The sequence below is a fragment of the Melanerpes formicivorus genome, unplaced genomic scaffold (genome assembly GCF_026170545.1).
Source record: "Melanerpes formicivorus ecotype bairdi unplaced genomic scaffold, bMelFor1.0.p_v2 SCAF_31, whole genome shotgun sequence".
NCBI classification, from domain to species: Eukaryota; Metazoa; Chordata; class Aves; order Piciformes; family Picidae; genus Melanerpes; species Melanerpes formicivorus.
The window spans coordinates 5,048,941-5,067,198 of NW_027142383.1; the positions used below are offsets into that span (position 1 = coordinate 5,048,941).

At 47.2% G+C, this 18,258-nt stretch overlaps 1 protein-coding gene across 3 annotated transcripts in view; it reads right to left on the reverse strand.

Moving 5' to 3' along the window:
• Positions 1 to 18,258, reverse strand: part of SPIN1 (spindlin 1) — a 271,264-nt gene that overhangs the window by 218,157 nt on the left and 34,849 nt on the right. The window contains exon 2 of one of the 3 annotated variants that reach the window (XM_068155425.1): positions 17,569 to 17,937. The exons of the other annotated variants lie outside the window; for them this stretch is intronic. The gene's annotated coding sequence lies outside the window, so the exon portion shown is untranslated. The remainder of the gene's footprint in view (positions 1 to 17,568; positions 17,938 to 18,258) is intronic. 3 annotated transcript variants of the gene reach the window in all.

The following is an 18,258-nucleotide window of genomic DNA, read 5'->3' on the forward strand; positions in this document are numbered from 1 at the left end:
GGTGCCATGGGTTAGCTGTTTGGGTGGGTTGGATTGGTTGATGGGTTGGACACGATGATCTTGAAGGTCTCTTCCAACCTGGTTTGGTTCATTCTAATAAAGGTTTATTCTAATAAAGGTTCAGAGGCTAATTATACTCCAACAGAGAAAGAGATTCTAGCTGCCTATGAAGGAGTAAAAGCTGCTTCTGAAGTAATTGGAACTGAGTCACAACTTCTCTTAGCTCCCAGATTACCAGTTTTTAATTGGATATTCAAAGGTAAAGGTTCTACACCACATCATGCCACAGATGCCACATGGTTCAAATGGATGGCTCTTATAACACAAAGAGCTCAATGGGAAATCTTGAAAGACCTGGGCTGGTGGAGGTTGGCCTGAAGGGACTAGCTGTACCAAACCTCCAGAGGAGAGAGTAACTCGTGCTGAGGAAGCTCCTCCTTACAATGACCTTTCTGATGATGAAAAGAAATATGCTTTGTTCACAGACAGTTCCTGTCGTCTTGTCGAAAACAAGCGAAGGTGGAAGTCTGCAGTGTGGAGTACAACGTGCCGAGTTGCAGAAGGAAAGGATGGAGAAGGAGAATCCAGTCAATTTGCAGAGGTAAAAGCTGTCCAGCTAGCTCTCGACAAAGTTGAACGTGAGAGATGGCCAAAGCTTTATCTCTACACCGACTCATGGATGGTAGCCAATGCTCTGTGGGGTTGGCTAAAGGGCTGAAAAAAGAACGGTTGGCAGAGAAAAGGAAAGACTATTTGGGCAGCTGACCTGTGGCAGGACACTGCTGATTGAATCGAGAGAATTCCAGTGAAGGTGAGACACATTGATGCTCACATTCCTAAGAGCAAAGCTACTGAGGAACAACAACACAACCATCAGGCAGCTATAGTTGCCAGAGTTTCTCAAGTAGACACGAACTCTGATCTTGATCTTGACTCTAAACACCAAGGTGAGATGTTATTACCTCGGTGGGCTCATGATTCGTTAGGACATCAAGGCAGAGATGTAACCTACCAGTGGGCTCGTGACAGATCCATAGACATTTCCATGGATGCTATCACACAAGTCATCCATTACATTTCTGCTGCTATTAAGCAGGCAAAGCGAATTAAACCCTTGTTGTATGGTGACAGATGGTCCGACTACAGGTATGGTGAAGCCTGGCAGATTGACTACATCATTCTACTTCCTTCCCAATCAGGTAAGCAATATTAGAATAAACCTTTATTAGAATAAACCAAACCAGGTTGGAAGAGACCTTCAAGATCATCGTGTCCAACCCATCAACCAATCCAACCCACCCAAACAGCTAACCCGTGGCACCAAGTACCCCATCAAGTCTCCTCCTGAACACCTTCAATGACGGCGACTCCACCACCTCCCCGGGCAGCCCATTCCATAGCGCAATCGCACTTTCTGTATAGAACTTCTTCCTAACATCCAACCTGAACCTCCCCTGGCGCAGCCTGAGACTGTGTCGTCTTGTTCTGGTACTGGGTGCATGAGAGAAGAGACCATCATCCGCCTGTCTACAACCTCCCTTCAGGTAGTTGTAGAGAGTGATAAGGTCACCCCTGAGTCTCCTCTTCTCCAGGCAGAGCAACCCCAGCTCCCTCAGTCTTTCCTCATAGGGCTTGTGTTCCAAACCCCTCACCAACTTTGTTGCTCTTCTCTGGACTCGTCCCAGCAAGTCAACATCCTTCCTAAACTCGAGGGGCCCAGAACTGGACACAGTCCTCAAGGTGTGGCCTAACCAGGGCAGTGTACAGGGGGAGAGTCACCTCCCTGCTCCTGCTGGCCACACTGTTCCTGATGCAGGCCAGGATGCCATTGGCCCTCTTGGCTGCCTGGGCACACTGCAGGCTCATGTTCAGCCTACCATCAACCAGTACCCCCAGGTCCCTCTCTGCCTGGCTGCTCTCCAGCCACTCTGACCCCAGCCTGTAGCACTGCATGGGGTTGTTGTGGCCAATGTGCAGAACCCGGCACTTTGATGTGTTAAATCTCATGCCATTGGATTCTGCCCATCTGTCCAGCCTGTCGAGGTCCCTCTGCAGAGCCTCTCTACCCTCCAGCAGATCAACTCTTGCCCCCAGCTTGGTGTCATCAGCAAATTTACTGATGATGGACTCAATGCCCTCATCCAGATCATCAATAAAGATGTTAAAGAGCATGGGGCCCAGCACTGATCCTTGTGGCAGACCACTAGTGACTGGCCGCCAGCTGGATGTGGCACCATTCACCACCACTCTCTGGGCTCGGCCATCCAGCCAGTTCCTAACCCATCGCAGTGTGCTCCCTTCCAAGCCATGGGCTGACAGCTTGGCCAGCAGTTTGCTATGGGGAACGGTGTCAAAGGCCTTGCTGAGGTCCAGGTAGACTACATCAACAGGCCTCCCCACATCCACCAGGCAGGTCACCTGATCGTAGAAGGAGATCAGGTTGGTCAGGCAGGACCTGCCCTTCCTAAATCCATGCTGACTGGGCCTGATCCCTTGGCCATCCTGTAAGTGCTGTGTTATTGCATTCAGGATGACCTGTTCCATGATCTTGCCTGGCACTGAGGTCAGGCTGACAGGCCTATAATTCCCTGGCTCATCCAACCGTCCCTTCTTATGGATGGGCACAACGTTGGCCAGCTTCCAGTCCTCTGGGACCTCTCCAGTGAGCCAGGACTGCTGGAAAATTATGGAGAGTGGCTTGGCCAGCTCGTCTGCCAGCTCTCTTAGCACCCTAGTATGAATCCCATCTGGTCCCATGGACTTGTGGGGATCCAAGCTGCTAAGGAGAGTTGCAACCACCTCCTCATGGAACATAGGGAAACTGTGCAGCTCCCTAGCTCCTTCTGCCAGCTCTGCAGGCCAGCTGTCAGGAAGACGTTCTATCCTTCTAGTAAAAATTGAGGCAAAGAAGGTGTTAAGTATCTCTGCCTTTTCCTCATCCTTTGTTACAATGTTCCCCTCCGTGTCCACCAAGAAGTGGAGGTTGTCCTTTCCCTTCCTCTTACTATTAATGTATTTATAGAAGGACTTTTTGTTGTCCTTCACAGCAGAGGCCAGTTTAAGCTCCAAGTGTGCTTTTGCCTCCCTAATTTTCTTCCTACAACACCTAGCAACATCCTTAAGCATTCCGTGGGTTGCCTCCCCTCTCTTCCAAAGGTGATACACCCTCTTTTTTTCCCTCAGTTCCATTAAAAGTTCATGAACCATCCAGGCTGGCCGTCTGCCCCGGCGGCTCATCTTCCGGCACATTGGCATAGCCTGTCCCTGAGCCTTCAACAATTCTTCATTGAAGTAGGTCCAGCTCTCCTGGACCCCTTTGTTTTTAAGGGCTTTATCCCAAGGAACCCTCTGAATTAGTTCCTTGAGTAACCCAAAGTCTGCCCTCTGGAAGTCCAGAGTGGAGGTCTTCTTGCTGCCCCTCTTGGCTTGACCAAAAACCGAGAATTCAATTATCTCGTGGTCACTGGACCCCAAACACCCTCCAACCACCACATCACCCACCAGCCCTTCCCTGTTGGTGAAGAGGAGGTCAAGCATAGCCTTGCCCCTGGTAGGCTCTCGCAGCACCTGGGATAAGAAGCTGTCCTCCATGCATTCTAAGAACCTTCTAGACTGTCTCCTCTCTGCCGTGTTGAGATCCCAGCAGATGTCAGGCAGGTTGAAGTCGCCCATATGTGCTTACTATGGTAGAATCAAACACTGGATGGTTGGAAACTTATCCAGTTCCACATGCAACTGCACAGAACACAATTCATTGTGTGGAAAGACAAATTCTGTGGAGACACGGAATTCCAGAGAGGATTGAGTCCGGCAATGGAACTCATTTTAAAAACAATCTTGTGAAAAACTGGGCCAACGAGCATGGCATCGAGTGGATATTCCACATTCCCTACTATGTGCCAGCTGCAGGGAAGATTGAACGCTACAACAATTTGCTGAAGACCACTCTCAAAGCTATTGGGGGGTGGATCTTTGAAAACTGGGAGAAACATCTAGCACAAGCAACCTGGCTGGTAAATAGTAGAGGTTCGGTGAGTAGAGCTGGACCTGCACACTCAGATCTGCTACAAAAGGTAGAAGGTTGTTAGAGAAAATAATTTGTTAGGTAAAACTGTCTGGGTATTTTCTCCTTCAGGAGAGGCCAAACCTGTCCGAGGGGTGGTTTCTGCTGAAGGTCCTGGTCACACTTATTGGGTTATGCAAGAGAATGGTGAAATTCAGGGTATTCCATGAAGAAATCTAACTTTAGCTGATAGTTTAACTCCAGAGTGTTATACAGATACAACATCATGCCCAAAGGAAGAATCCATGATGAATTTATGGTGCACGAACCCTGAGAGCCCTGAGTAAACTGAAAGTCCCTGTTCCTTTTCTTCGCTTTGTCCGCGGAGAGACAAACTGTTTTATGGTTTCTTGTTTCCTGGTTTTCTTGGACTTCTGAATCATCTACGTCTGAGGACAGCCAGAATGGACTGTGAACTTTATTTACGAATCGTAGATATTTTTTTAGATTAGATGGATAGCATTAAAGCCAATGAAATTTTTTAGAAGGGGTGGATTGTGGCAGTTGTAGGCTATGCCTTTAAAATTTAGTTGCAAATATTTGAGCAGAAGAGTGAAGAAATACAAACAAATCCGGAGTTGAGTGTAAAAAGAAAAACACGATATTATTCTAAATTAATTTCATTGGCCAGATGAGAGGTGTACCCCTAGCAATATCTCACATTCTTCATTCCTTTCTTTCTCTTCTGGCTGCCTGGCTGCTTTTGCAGGAAAGGATATTATCTAACAACCTTGAGATAAGCACACTAACAGAGCTCTCTAACATATTTTTATCTTTTTCTTCTAATTAAACAGAGGAAAAGGGGGAGGGAGGTTAGGGGGGAAAGCGGGGCAGTTTTCCCCTGTCCGGGTGGGGTTCTGTGTTGATTTCTGCCTGTAAATACCTGTATAATATTGTAAATACTGTATATTTGTACATATTCATTGCTTTCCATTGTAGAGTGTAGTTTTGCTTGTAAATACAGCTCCATTTGCTTTCTGTGAATGAGTTGAACTCAGTCTTTGTTAATGCGGGTGGGTTAAACCATCACACTTCATGATGCTTGCATTTGTCACCCTGGCAAAATGGCTTAAGTTTACCCTGCTACTCTGTTTTTTACTCACATGTCTGATGTGGTATAAGTGGATTACTGAACCAGTTTTTTGGTTAGTCCAGTTTCTGTATCCAGTGTCATCACTTATCAGCAATTTCACCCAGCTGATGAATGTAACAGAAGAGAGCATTTATTCACCTTTAGAGGGTTTCAGTTATCCTTGGGACACCAACACTAGACAGCTTCTGATGTTATGTCTCTTAGACGTGAGCCTAGTCTTGGTCATAGTATCATAAATTTCTTCCAAGAATACCATTTGGAGACCCGCCCTGAGGTTGGATAATTATGAGTGGCAGGGTATGTGGGAAAATCTGGCCAGTGTTTTGGAACTTCACTCCTGAGCAACCCTGATGAGCTGGTGAAATGTTCGATAAAAGGATGTTGTCAGCCCAAAAATTGCCAGGAGACAGAAATTACTCCCAAGTATTGGGGTCTGACCCACCCCTATAAAGCTCTTCCCAGTGCTGTTCAGCATACAGAGGAAGGGGAAGAGGAAGAGTAGGTCTCTGGGCCTACAAACAGACCAAGAGGCATGGCAGTAGCATCAGAGAGCCAGCCTGTGCCATTATTGGTCACACCTATATGGAAAAAGAAGTACACAAGGAAAACAGTTCATTTTGCAAAGGATGAGGACGAACCAGGGCCATCATGGGAACAAGAGAAAGAGAAATCTTTATTTTTGGTTGAGTTGCGGGATATACGGAAGGACTACAGATGCCATCCAGAAAGAGCCCCTTGTCACCTGGCTGCTCTGATACTGGGATATTGGAGCCAATGGTTTGGAATTGGAAGGCAGGGAAGCTAAACAGTTGGGATCCCTGTGTAGGGAAGGAGGGATTCACAAGGTTATTGGGAAACTGGCATAAACCTCAGCCTCTGGAGACGTTTTCTAGCAGGTATAAGGGATAGGTACCCCCTCAGAGATGAGAGATCATCTTCAAAGATGGATTGCCATGGAGAAATGCATCCAATGCTTGAGGGAACTAGCTGTGCTGGGAACACTCTATAGTGACACGAGTGACAATCCCCAGCCTGCAGACCCAGATCAGGTAGTATGCACACCAGCCATGTGAAAAAAGTTCCTATGAGATGCATCACCATCATATGCCAGCTCATTGGCAATGTCAGCCTGGGCCATGAAAGATGGCCAAGGGCAAGCAGTGGACAAACTGGTTAGCCTGGTCCAGTAATATGAAGGAAGTCTCTCTTCTAATGTACAAGCCTGTATTTCAGCTGTGGAGGAACTAACTCAAAGGTTTGACCAACTCCAAGGAAACTTGTCCCACTCCCCTCCCACACAGCCTAGTATTTCAGCTATTAGAAGCAAGTGTCTCCCTGCCCAAGAGAGAGAATCTGGGAAGTAGATACCACAAAGCATCCTCTGGTTTTACTTACATGACTAGGGGGAGGACATGAAACAGTGAAATGCAAAGTCCACTTCAGCTTTAGCTGTGCAAGTCTGAATTGCAAAGAAACCCTTTTCAGAAAAACACTACCCTAGTTTCCAGTGGGAAATCTTCCAAAAAGAAAAAGCTAATTAATACTGCCTCTGATCCTCTTGAAGGGACCTCTAAGGCATTCTTAGAATATGCAAGTGATTCCGAGCGGGATTAGAGGAGCCCTGCCTCCAACCAGGTGGAGAAGAGGAACAACTGAGTCTATTGGACTATGTGAATCAGGTGGTCTGGTACATCAAAACCACTAGAGTATAAAGCTTTAGTAGATATGGGTGCACAATGTACTCTGATTCTATCAAACTATGAGGGGGCAGAACCTACCTATATTTCTGGGGTGACAGGGGGACCTCAACACATAAGTGTGTTAGAAACTGAGGTGAGCCTAACCAGGAGTGAATGGCACAAACACCTCATTGTGACTGGCCCAGAGGCCCCATTCAACCTTTGTATACACTATCTTAAGAGAGGGTACTTCAAGGATCCAAAAGGATACCAGGGGACATTTGGCATACCTGCCCTAGGAACAGAGGAAAGGAAATGATTGACTGCCTTGTTTGGTCTTTCAGAGGACCCCTTCATGGTGAGGCTCTAGATGTTAAAGATCAGGAAGTGCCAACTGCACTGCAATGGTGCACCAGAGGCAATATCACACCAGCTGGGATTCTTTGATCCTGTGGTGAAGGCACATTATGCCCCAATACTGAATCTTGTCCCAGCATGTGGGCAAGTTCCCCCTCCCTCTAGGAGGGAGACAAAAGCCAAGGCATTAGCCAGGCTTGCACGCACCCAGCACATGCAGCGCTTGTGCTGACACCAAGTATGGGCATAATTCTAGCTTCACGCTTTCTATAGGCTGAAGCCAGTTGCTTATGAGAATGCCCATTGGTCAAGCCCAGCCTCGAGGAATCTATAAGTATCACCCCAGCTGGTGAACACGTTGCCCCCCTCATTTACTTTGTCTCTGTGCTTGCTCGAGAGAGTAACTCTCGAGCTGCAGCCTTTGCCATTGAGCTTATTGTTGTTAGCTTCTGTTATACATGCACGCATACTGGAAGCCTCTGCATTGTTGAAGAAGCCCAGAGGGAGGACCTTCGCTGAGCCTGAGGAGCTCAGCATTGCTACAACCAGTCCTGCCGATCGGAAGAGCCCATCGTGCCACCGGAGGACTGGACCAACCCCCGCGGGTAAGATCTGCCCAGTTGCCGGGGAGAAGGGACTTGATCAATACCGAGTGCCGCTCTGAGCCCTGTGAATTCCAGGGAAAACCAGAGCATTGTTCGTGCTTGTATTGCACCGGACCCGGGACCACTACGAGAGTCCTGTTGCTCCTTTAACCTCGGTAAAGAGAATCCGCCGCCTAACGCAGCCGCATTCTCCCCCTGAGGCTGTTTGCATCAGCCCCGAGAACCGCCGTGGTTGGGCCGACCCCCGTAGCTTTGCCTGCTTCCGTCGTTCGAGCCCACCTACCGGCCACCGTCGTCCCGCCCTGCCGTGCGAGCCGACTTCTGAGGGCCGATTCCACGGACCGACCCCGACCAGGACCGATCCCTGTTGTCTGAAGGGGATTGAATATTGTCCACGTGCTTTCCACCCACTAGCACTCAGTTCAAAGTATCCGCGTCTAGCAGAGTAAGCGCTGACGCATAGAAAGATTATAATACTGCTGTGTATAGCCAGAAGCCGCCCGCGTCCCGCCGAGTCTCCATCTAGTGGCCAAGCGGCGGAACTGCACCCTTCGTTATATAAATATAGAAAGGGTTTATAGATAGTTCAATTACGTTATAATCATAACACTAAGCCAGTTGTGGAATGTATTTCACGAACGTGCACTAGAACATGTATATAAGTTGGTGATTCATCGGTTATTAATAGTTTGATAATTAATAAAATATTTTTTTTCATAATTCATATTTCATATTCATAAATTTAATAACCTCTTCACCACAGATCCCCATTTATAAACTAATTTGACAACTGAAGAGACAAGAGGTGATCAATAAAACTCATTCACCCTACAACTGCCCCATATGGCCTGTGCAGAAATCCAGTGGTGAATGGAGACTGACAGTGTGCTCTGAATGAGGGCATACCAGCTATGAGTGCTGCTGTGCCAGACATGCTGGAGCTCCAGTACCAGGTGGAGTCTAAGGTAGCTAAATGGTATGCCACAACTGGCATCACTAATGCATTCTTCTCCATTCTCATAGCACCAGAATGCAGGTCAGTTTGCTTTTACCCAGACAGGTGTCCAATATACATGGAATCGACTACCCCAGGTGTGGAAATACAACCCCATCATTTCCTATGGACTACTCCAGACTGTACTGGAACAGGGTGGAGCTCTGGAACACTTACAACACATTGTTGACATCCTTGTATGACACAGCAGACGTTGTTTATGAAAAAGGGAAAAAAATAATCCAGATTCTTCTGAAGGCTGGGTTCGCTATAAAGTGAAGTAAGTAAGGTCAAGGGATATGCAAGAGAGATCCAGTTCTTAGGGATAAAATAACAGGATGGGTGTCACCAGATTCCAATGGATGTCATCAACAAGATTATGGCTATGTCTCCACCTACTAATAAGAAGGAAACCCAGGCTTTCTTGGCTGTTCTGGGTTTCTGGAGAATGTATATCCCAAACTACAGTTTCATTGTGAGCCTTCTCTACCAAGTGACTCAGAAAAAGAATGATTTCCAATGAGGCCCTGAGCAGCAACAGGCCTCTGAGAAAATCAAACACGAGATTGCACACAGTAGCACTTGGGCCAGTTCAGACAAGACAAGACATTACAAATGTGCTCTACACTACATCTGGGAAGAACAGGGTCGAACATCGAGGGTTTTGAAGTCAAAGATACAAAGGAGATGAGACCAACTACGCTCCAACCAAAAAAGAGACACTGGCAGCATATGAAGGAGTTTGAGCTGCCTCAGAAGTCATCGGTACTGAAACGCAGCTCCTCCTGGCACCCTGACTGCTGTTGCTGGGCTGGATGTTCAAAGGAAGAGTCTCCTCTATCCATCATACAACTGATGCCACATGGAGCAAGTGGATCACAATGATAACACACTGGGCTCGAATAGGGAGCTCCAACCACCCAGAAATTTTAGAAGTCATCACAAACTGGCCAGAAGGCAGAGATTTTGGGATGTCACCAGAGGAGGTGGAGGTGATGTGCTGAAGAGACTCAACTATACAATAAATTGCCAGATAATGAAAAGCTATATACCCTGTTCAGTGACACGTCCTGCCGCATTGTGGGAAAGTACCAAAGGTGGAAGGCTATTTCGTGGAGTCCCACCTGGCAGGTTGCAGAATCTGATGAGGGAGAAATTTAATCAAGACAGTTTGCAGAGATGAAAGCCATTCAACTGGCTTTATATATTGCCAAGCAAGAAAAATGGCCAATGCTCTAGCTCTATATAGACTCTTGGATGGTGGCAAATTATTTATGGGGGTGGCTGCATAAGTGGAAGCAAAACAACTGGCAGCACAGAGGTAAACCCATCTGCTCAGCTGAATTGTGGCAAGATATTGCTGCTCACATAGAGAACCTGATGGTCAAAGTATGTCATGTAGATGCCCACATACCCAAGAGTTCAGACACTGAAGAACATCACAACAACCAGCAGGTGGATCAAGTTGCTAAGATTATAGTGGCTCAGGTGGATCTGGACTGGCAACTTAAGAGGGAATTATTTTGAGCTCAGTGGACCCAAAATACCTCAGGCCATCGAGGAAGGGATGCAACATACAGATGGGCTTGAGATCAAGGGGTGGACTTGACCAAGGACAATATTGCACAGGTTATCCACGAATGTGAAACTTAGAATAGAATAGAATAGAATAGAATAGAATAGACCACACCAGGTTGGAAGAGACCTTCAAGATCATCGCGTCCAACCTATCAACCAATCCAACCAACCTAATCAATTAAACCATTTGTGACTGTTTGAGGCTGTCCCTTTAAGAAAGGGGACATTGTGGCTGAATGTTTATAAACGAAAGACAGATCTAAACTAATTTCATTGGTAGATTAAGAGAAAGCACCTTTGAACTTGGAGTACAGCAGAGACTGGTCTCACTCATTTCTGGCACTTTTCTTCCCTGCGCAGCTCGCAGCTTCTGGGCTTTCGGCCAGACTGACCTTGAGCAAAGATAAGGCCTCTTCTAACACATAACTGCTTTTAATTAACAGTTATTCCTTTTTCTCTCTTTCTAACCCTCTCTGGGGAAAAGGGGAGAGAAGGGGGGTACAGGGGTGGGGAACCCTCCTCAGCAGAGGAGGGAATCTCATTTCTGTGTCGCTTTATTGTATATTTTCTGTATATATATTGTAAATACTGTAAATTCTGTATATATTTCCCTGCGTCTCCTAAACTGCTTTGTAAATATAGCACACAATCCCTTCGCTAATCTGGCTGCGTTTTTTTTCCCTTTCAATTTTCTTCCCTTTAGTTACGGGGGGGGAAGAAGGCTTTGCGGCCTTCCCCTTCAACCCTCGACACCATTAAACAATCAGGCCAAGCAGGTAAAGCCTCTGTGGTATGGTGGGCAATAGCTGAAATATAAATACGGGGAAGTCTGGCCAATTGATTACATCACACTGCCACAAACACGCTATGCGCTTACAATGGTAGAAGAAACCATTGGATGGCTGGAAACATATTCAGTGTCTCATGCCACCTCTCAGAATACCATCCTGGGCCTAGGAAAGCAAGTTCTATGGTAACATGTCACTCCAGAAACAACTGTCAAACAATGGGACCCATTTTTGAAACAGCTTTATAGACACCTGGTCCGAGGAACATAGTATTAAGTGGGTGTATCACATCCCCTATTCATGTACGAGCGGCTGGGAAAATTGAACACTACAAAGGACTGCTAAAGACTACACTGAAAGCAAGGAACGGTGGGACCTTTAAAACTGGGATCCACATATAGCACAAGCCACCTGGCTAGTTAACACCAGAAGATCTGCTGGCCCTGCCCAATCCAAATTCCCATGTTCTCTAAAAGGAGATGAATCCCTGTAGTGCACATGAAGAATATATTAGGGGAAATGGTTTGGGCTCCCATGACATCTTTGTGAGCAAGTTCAGGAAGTATGGGATAGAACATACGACAGTGAGATGGATTAAGAACTGGTTACAAAATAGAGTACAAAGAGTGGTGGTCAATGGTGCCAAGTCCAGCTGGAAAGCTGTAACTACTGGAGTCCCCCAGAGATCAGTGCTGGGTCCAGTCCTGTTCAACATCGTTATCAATGACATCAATGACAGGACAGAGCGTCGTCTCAGCAAGTCTGCTGAAAATAAAAAGGTAGGAGGCTTAGCTGATACATCTGAAGACAGTGCAGTCATTCAGTGAGACTTGGACAGGCTGAAAAGCTGGGCAAAGAGGAACCTAATGAAGTTCAACAAGGATAAGTGCAGAGGCCTGCATCTGGGAAGGAATAATAAATTGCGCAAGTACAGGTTGGGAGGTGATCTGCTGGAGAGCAGCCACCTGGAGAAGGACTTGGGAGTCCTGGTGGACAAGAAGTTATCGATGGGACAGCAATGTACCCTTCCGGCCAAGAAGGCCAATGGGATCCTGGGGTGCATTAAGAAGAGTGTTTCCAGCAGATCGAGGGAGTTTCTCCTCCCCCTCTACTCTGCCCTAGTCAGACCTCACCTGGAATATTGCATCCAGTTCTGAGCTCCCCAGTTCAAGAGGGACAGAGATCAACTGGAGAGAGTCAAACAGAGGGCTGCAAGGATGATTAAGGGACGGGAGCATGTGCCTTATAAAGAAAGGCTGACAGACCTCGGGCTTTTTAGTCTGGAGAAGACATGACAGGAAATTGAATAAATCTTTCTTATAGGCCTCTTTAAGTACTGAAAAGCCACAATAAGGTCTTACTGGAGCCTTTTCTTCTCCATGCTGAACAACCCCAACTGTCTCAGCCTTTCTTTATAGTAGAGGTATTACAGCCCTCTGATAGTGGTCCTCCTCTGGACCTGCTCCAGCAGATTCATGTCCTTGTGCTGAGGGCTCCAGAACGGTACACAGTATTCCAGATGAGGTCTCACCAGAGCAGAGCGGCAGAATCACAGAATTGCTTAGATTGGCACCATCTGGGCCATGCTTCTTTTCATGTAGCCCAAGATATGGTTGGCCTTCTGGGCTGCAAGTGCACATTGTTGGCTCATGTCCAGCAGTACCCCCAAGTACCAGTACTCCCCTTCATAGGGTTGCTCTTGATCCCTTTGATATCTTGATCTCTTTGATAGCTTTGATCCCTTTGAACATGTCCAGAGAAGGGTGACGAGGATGATCAGAGGGCTGGAGCACCTCTCCTATGAGGACAGACTGAAGGAGTTGGGGCTGTTCAGTCTGGAGAAGAGAAGGCTCCGAGGTGGCCTAATTGTGGCTTTCCAGTATCTGAAGGGGGCCTACAAGAAGGCTGGGGAGGGACTTCTCAGGATCTCAGGTAGTGATAGGACTAGGGGTAATGGAATGAAGCTGGAGGTGGGGAGATTCAGGCCAGATGTGAGGAGGAAGTTCTTCACCATGAGAGTGGTGAAGCCCTGGAACGTGTTGTCCAGGGAGGTGGTCGAGGCCCCATCCCTGGGGGTGTTTAAGAGCAGGCTGGATGAGGCTCTGTCCAGCCTGATCTAGTGTGGGGTGTCCCTGCCCATGGCAGGGGGGTTGGAACTAGATGATCCTTGTGGTCCCTTCCAACCCTGAATGAAACTATGAAACTATAAGAAAACTATGATATAGTGGCCATCACAGAAATGTGGTGGGAGGTCTCACATGACTGGAGTGCCACAATCAGTAGCTACAAACTTTTCATGAGGGAAAGGCAAGGAAGGAGAAGCAGTGAGGTGGCCCTGTATGTCAGAGAGTGTTTTGATTGTATTGAGATTAATGATGGCCAGCAACATAGATAATTGTACTAGGAGTCTCTTATAGATCACCCAAACAGGATGAAGAGACAGATAGAGTGTTCTTATGCATCTGGGAGAAGTCTTGTGATGGCTGGCTCTTGTTCTTGTGGGGGACTTCAACTTCCCTGATGTCTGCTGGAAATACAATAGAGCAGAGAGGGAGCAGACCTGGAGGTTCATGGAGTGTGTGAAGGACAACTTCTTGAAACAGCTGGTGAGGAAGCCAACTAGGGAAGGTGCTTTGCTGGAACTGATATTTGTGAACAGAAAAGGACTTGTGGGTGATGTAACAGTTGGGGTCTGACTTGGGCACAGCAATCACAAAATGATAGTGTTCTCAATTGTTGTGGAAGTAAAAAGAGGGGTCAGCAGAACTGCCACCTGGGGCTTCCAGCAGGCAGACTTTGGCCTGTTTCAGAGACTGGTGGACAGAGTCCCTTGGGAGGCAGTCCTGAAGGGCCCAGAAGTCCAGTAAGGCAGGACACTGTTCAAGGGGGAAGTCTTAAAGGCACAGGCAAAGGCTGTCCCCATGTGCTGAAAGATGAGTTGGTGGAGAAGAAGGCTGGCCTAGCTAAGGAGAGACAATTGGTTGCAACTTAAGGAAAAAAGGAGGAGGGGCAGGTTGTTGGAAGAAGGGTCAAGCCATTTGGGAGGAATACAGAGTTGTCATGAAGCTATGCAGGGAGGAAATTAGAAGGACTAAAGCTCCACTGGAAATTAATCTGCCTTCAGCTGTTAAAGGCAACAAAAAATGCATCTACAAATATATTAGCATCAAAAGGAGAAATAAGGAAAATCTTTGTCCTTTATTTGATGCAAGGGGGGAGCACAGTGGTCAAGGATGATGAAAAGGCTGAGGTACTCCATACCACCTTTGCCTCAGCCTTTAGTAGTAGGACCAGTTGTTCGCTGGATACCCAGCCCCCTGAGATGGAAGGTAGGGATGGGGAGCAGAATACTGTCTTCGTAATCCAAGAGGAAAGGGTTAGGGACCTGCTGTACCACTTAGATATACCCAAGTCTATGGACTGGATGACATACATACAAGGGTACTGAGGGAGCTGGCAGAAGTGCTCACCAAGCCACTTTCCATCATTTACTAGCAGTTTTGGCTAACCGGGGAGGTCCCAGCTCACTAGAGATTGGCAAATGTAATGGCCATCTACAAGAAATGCCAGAAGGAGGCCATTGGTGCCAGGGAAGGTCACAAAGCAGATCATCTTGAGTTCTGTCATGTGGCACATGCATGACAACCAGGCCCAGTCAGCATGAGTTTATGAAGGGCAGGTCCTGCTTGACAAACCTCATCTCCCATGACAAGGTGACCCGCTTAGTAAATGATGGAAAGGCTTTGGTGGTTGTCTACCAGGACTTTAGTGAAATATTTGACACTGTCTCCCCACAGCATCCTCCTGGAGAAACTGGCTGCTCATGGCTTAGGAGGGCATACTCTTCACCTGGGCCCAAAGTGTGGTAGTGAATGGAGTCAAATCCTGTTGGCGGCCAGTCCCGAGTCTTCCCTAGGGCTCAGTTTTGGGGCTAGTTCTCTTTAATATCTTTATCAGTGATCTGGACGAGGGAATTGAGTACACCCTCAGTAAGTTTGCAGGTGACACTAAATTGGGTGGGACTCTTGATCTGCTTGAGGGTAGGAAGGCTCTGCAAAGAGATCTGGACAGGCTGGATCAATGCGCCAAGGTCAACTATATGAGGTTTAACAAAGCCAAGTGCTGGGTCCTGCACTTGAGTCACAACAGCTGGAGGCTTGGGGCAGAGTGTCTGGGAAGCTGCCTGGCAGAAAAAGACCTGGGGGTGATGGTTGACAGCCATCTCAACATGTGCTCAGGTGTGCTCAGGAAGATCAGGCAAAAGGTGGGCCCACTACCAAATTATCCTGAGGAGCATCTGAGGGAACTGAGATAATTCAGTCTGGAAAAGAGGAGGCTGAGGGGAGACCACATTGCTCTCTACAACTACCTGAAAGGAGGTTGTAGTGAGGCAGGTGTTGGTTTCTTCTCCCTAGGACCAAGTGATAGAACGAGAGGAAACGGCCTCAAATTGCTCCAGAAGAAGTTTAGAGTGGACATAGAGGAAAAATGTCTTTACTGAAAGGGTGGTCAGGCACTGGAATAGGCTCCCCAGGGAGGTGGTGGAGTCCCCATCCTGGGAGGTGTTAAAAAAAAAAATAGTAGACATGGCACAACAACCCCCTGGGGTCAGAGTGGCTGGAGAGTGGCCAGGCAGAAAAGGACCAGGGGGTACTGGTCGATGGTAGGCTGAACATGAGCCAGCAGTGTGCCCAGGTGGCCAAGAAGGCCAATGGCATCCTGGCCTGTATCAGGAACAGTGTGGCCAGCGGGAGCAGGGAGGTCATTCTGCCCCTGTACTCAGCACTGGTTAGGCCACACCTTGAATATGGGCGACAGAGATTGGAATCAATACGGCTGACCAATATGATCGAGTATTGTTCCTTTATTGTTCCAGTGTTGCAGGTCTATGGTGTGGGCCTGTGGTGCAGGCCTGTACAGCAGGTCTGTAGTGCGAGTATAGCACAGTAAAGTGTAGAAGAAGAGGAGACAGGAAAGGCAGAAGTGCGTAGCAAGGGAACTTCTGCAACTTATATAAACTCGGAGTGCCTTGTTGGCATGGCTTCATTGGTTGTCATCGCACTATTACAGATTATTGGTCCAACTACTAACGACACGCAAGGTTTGTTGATGCAGGTGTATGTCCTGTTGTCCCAAGATAACTTTCCATGTTTATAGCTACCAGTGCCTTGTTTTAGTTACATGCTGCAGGCACAGCACTGTTTTGCTACACTGCTAGCTGGCTCTGCATTTATGCTGAGCATGGCCTACCACCATGTCAGGCTCTAGGCCTGCACTGCCAGATTGCTCACACTGCTCGTCGCTGGCATTGCCACACTTGAGTACTGTGTCCAGTTCTGGGCCCCTCAGTTTAGGAAAGATGTTGACTTGCTGGAATGTGTCCAGAGAAGGGCAACAAAGCTGGTGAGGGGTTTGGAGCACAAGCCCCATGAGGACAGGCTGAGGGAGCTGGGGTTGCTTAGCCTGGCAAGGAGGAGGTTCAGGGGAGACCTCATTGCTCTTTAAAACTACCTGAAGGGAGGCTGTAGCCAGGTGGGTGTTGGTTTCTTCTCCCAGGCAACCAGCAACAGAACAAGAGGACACAGTCTCAAGCTGCGAATGGGGAGGTTTAGGCTGGATGTTAGGACGAAGTTCTTCACAAAAAGAGTGATTTGCCTTTACAATGGGCTGCCCAGGAATGTGGTGGAGTCACCATCACTGGAGGTGTTTAAAAGGAGACTGGATGAGGCACTTTGTGCCATGGTTTAGTTGATAAGATGGTGTTGGGTGATAGGTTGGACTTGATGATCTCGAAGGTCTCCAGCACATGGTTTAATAGCCATGGTGCTGTTAGGTCAGCAGTTGGACTCGCTGCTCTTAGAGGTCTTTTCCAAATAAAACAATTCTATGATTGTATGCTCCAGGGGGGTTAGGTTGGGTATTAGAAGAAACTTCTTCACTAAAAGTGTTATCAAACACTGGAATAGAGTCCCCAGGGAGGTTGTTGAATCGCCATACCTGCAGGTGTTTAAAAGAGGTGTAGATCTGTTGCTGGGGGATGCTGTTTAGCACTACACTTGGCAGGGTTAGATATTGGTTGGGCTCAGATCTTAAAGGTCTTTTCTGACCAAAATGATTCTATGATCTGTTCCGTGCTCTTTCCAAGCACAGAGCTGAGGCTGACAGTTCAGTAATTCATGTGTTCCTTCTTTCTACCATTTTTTAAAAATGGGTGCAAGTGATTCCCTTTGGTATTGGCAGGGGCTGTTGGACTCAATGACCTCCAGGGGCTCTGTACTAACTCCTGCCATTCTGTGATTCTTTAATTTTACTTAATTTATTGCAAATTTATATATATATACATTAAAAATACTGATTCAAGTATCAGGAAACAGAAAGAAACGTTAAAAGACTTATGGAAAGGATACTTACGAAAAATACTTTTTCTCCCCCTTTTTCCAGGCTCAACTTCACTCTGAATTCATCCCCTTATCCTTTATTTTCTGCAGGTTAGATTCCGTCCCTTCAGTGATGCAATGTAGACGGGTGGTTGTGGTCAGCATACATCAACGTCTGTCTGTTGCTCATTCCTTCTCACTTTTTCTCTGTTCTGGCATGGATTCTCTACAGGCTGTAGTCCTTTTAAGAACATCCGTTCTGGCATGAGTGCTCTGCCGACTGCATTTCCTTCAGGAATATTTGCTCTGTCATGCTACTCTTTCTGTCCTGACCTTCGTGTTCTTTCTGTTTTTGTCATGACCCAACCTCAGGAAGGGTTTGTGAGAGGTTCTTTGGGAATACCTGAGGAGTGAGGTAAGGCAAACTGACACGGGAATGGCTTGAATGATTATAGAGTTATTAATTGCACATTTGTGCAGATTGCTTTAATTATACAGTGGCTCTTAAAGCAGGCAAGGCAATTCTTTCTGGCGTGTACTAAGTGGAAAGAAAAAGAATGGAGTGAGAAGTGAGATAAGGCCAGAGATAAAAGGAGAAAGCTATCACCATTCTGAGTTTCGTGAGAGGGTCTTTAGGAATACCCAAGGACTTCACCCAAGTGCCATGACTTTTCACGAAAAGTGGCTTGGCAGCTACATCAGCCAATTCACTTAGGTCTCAGTC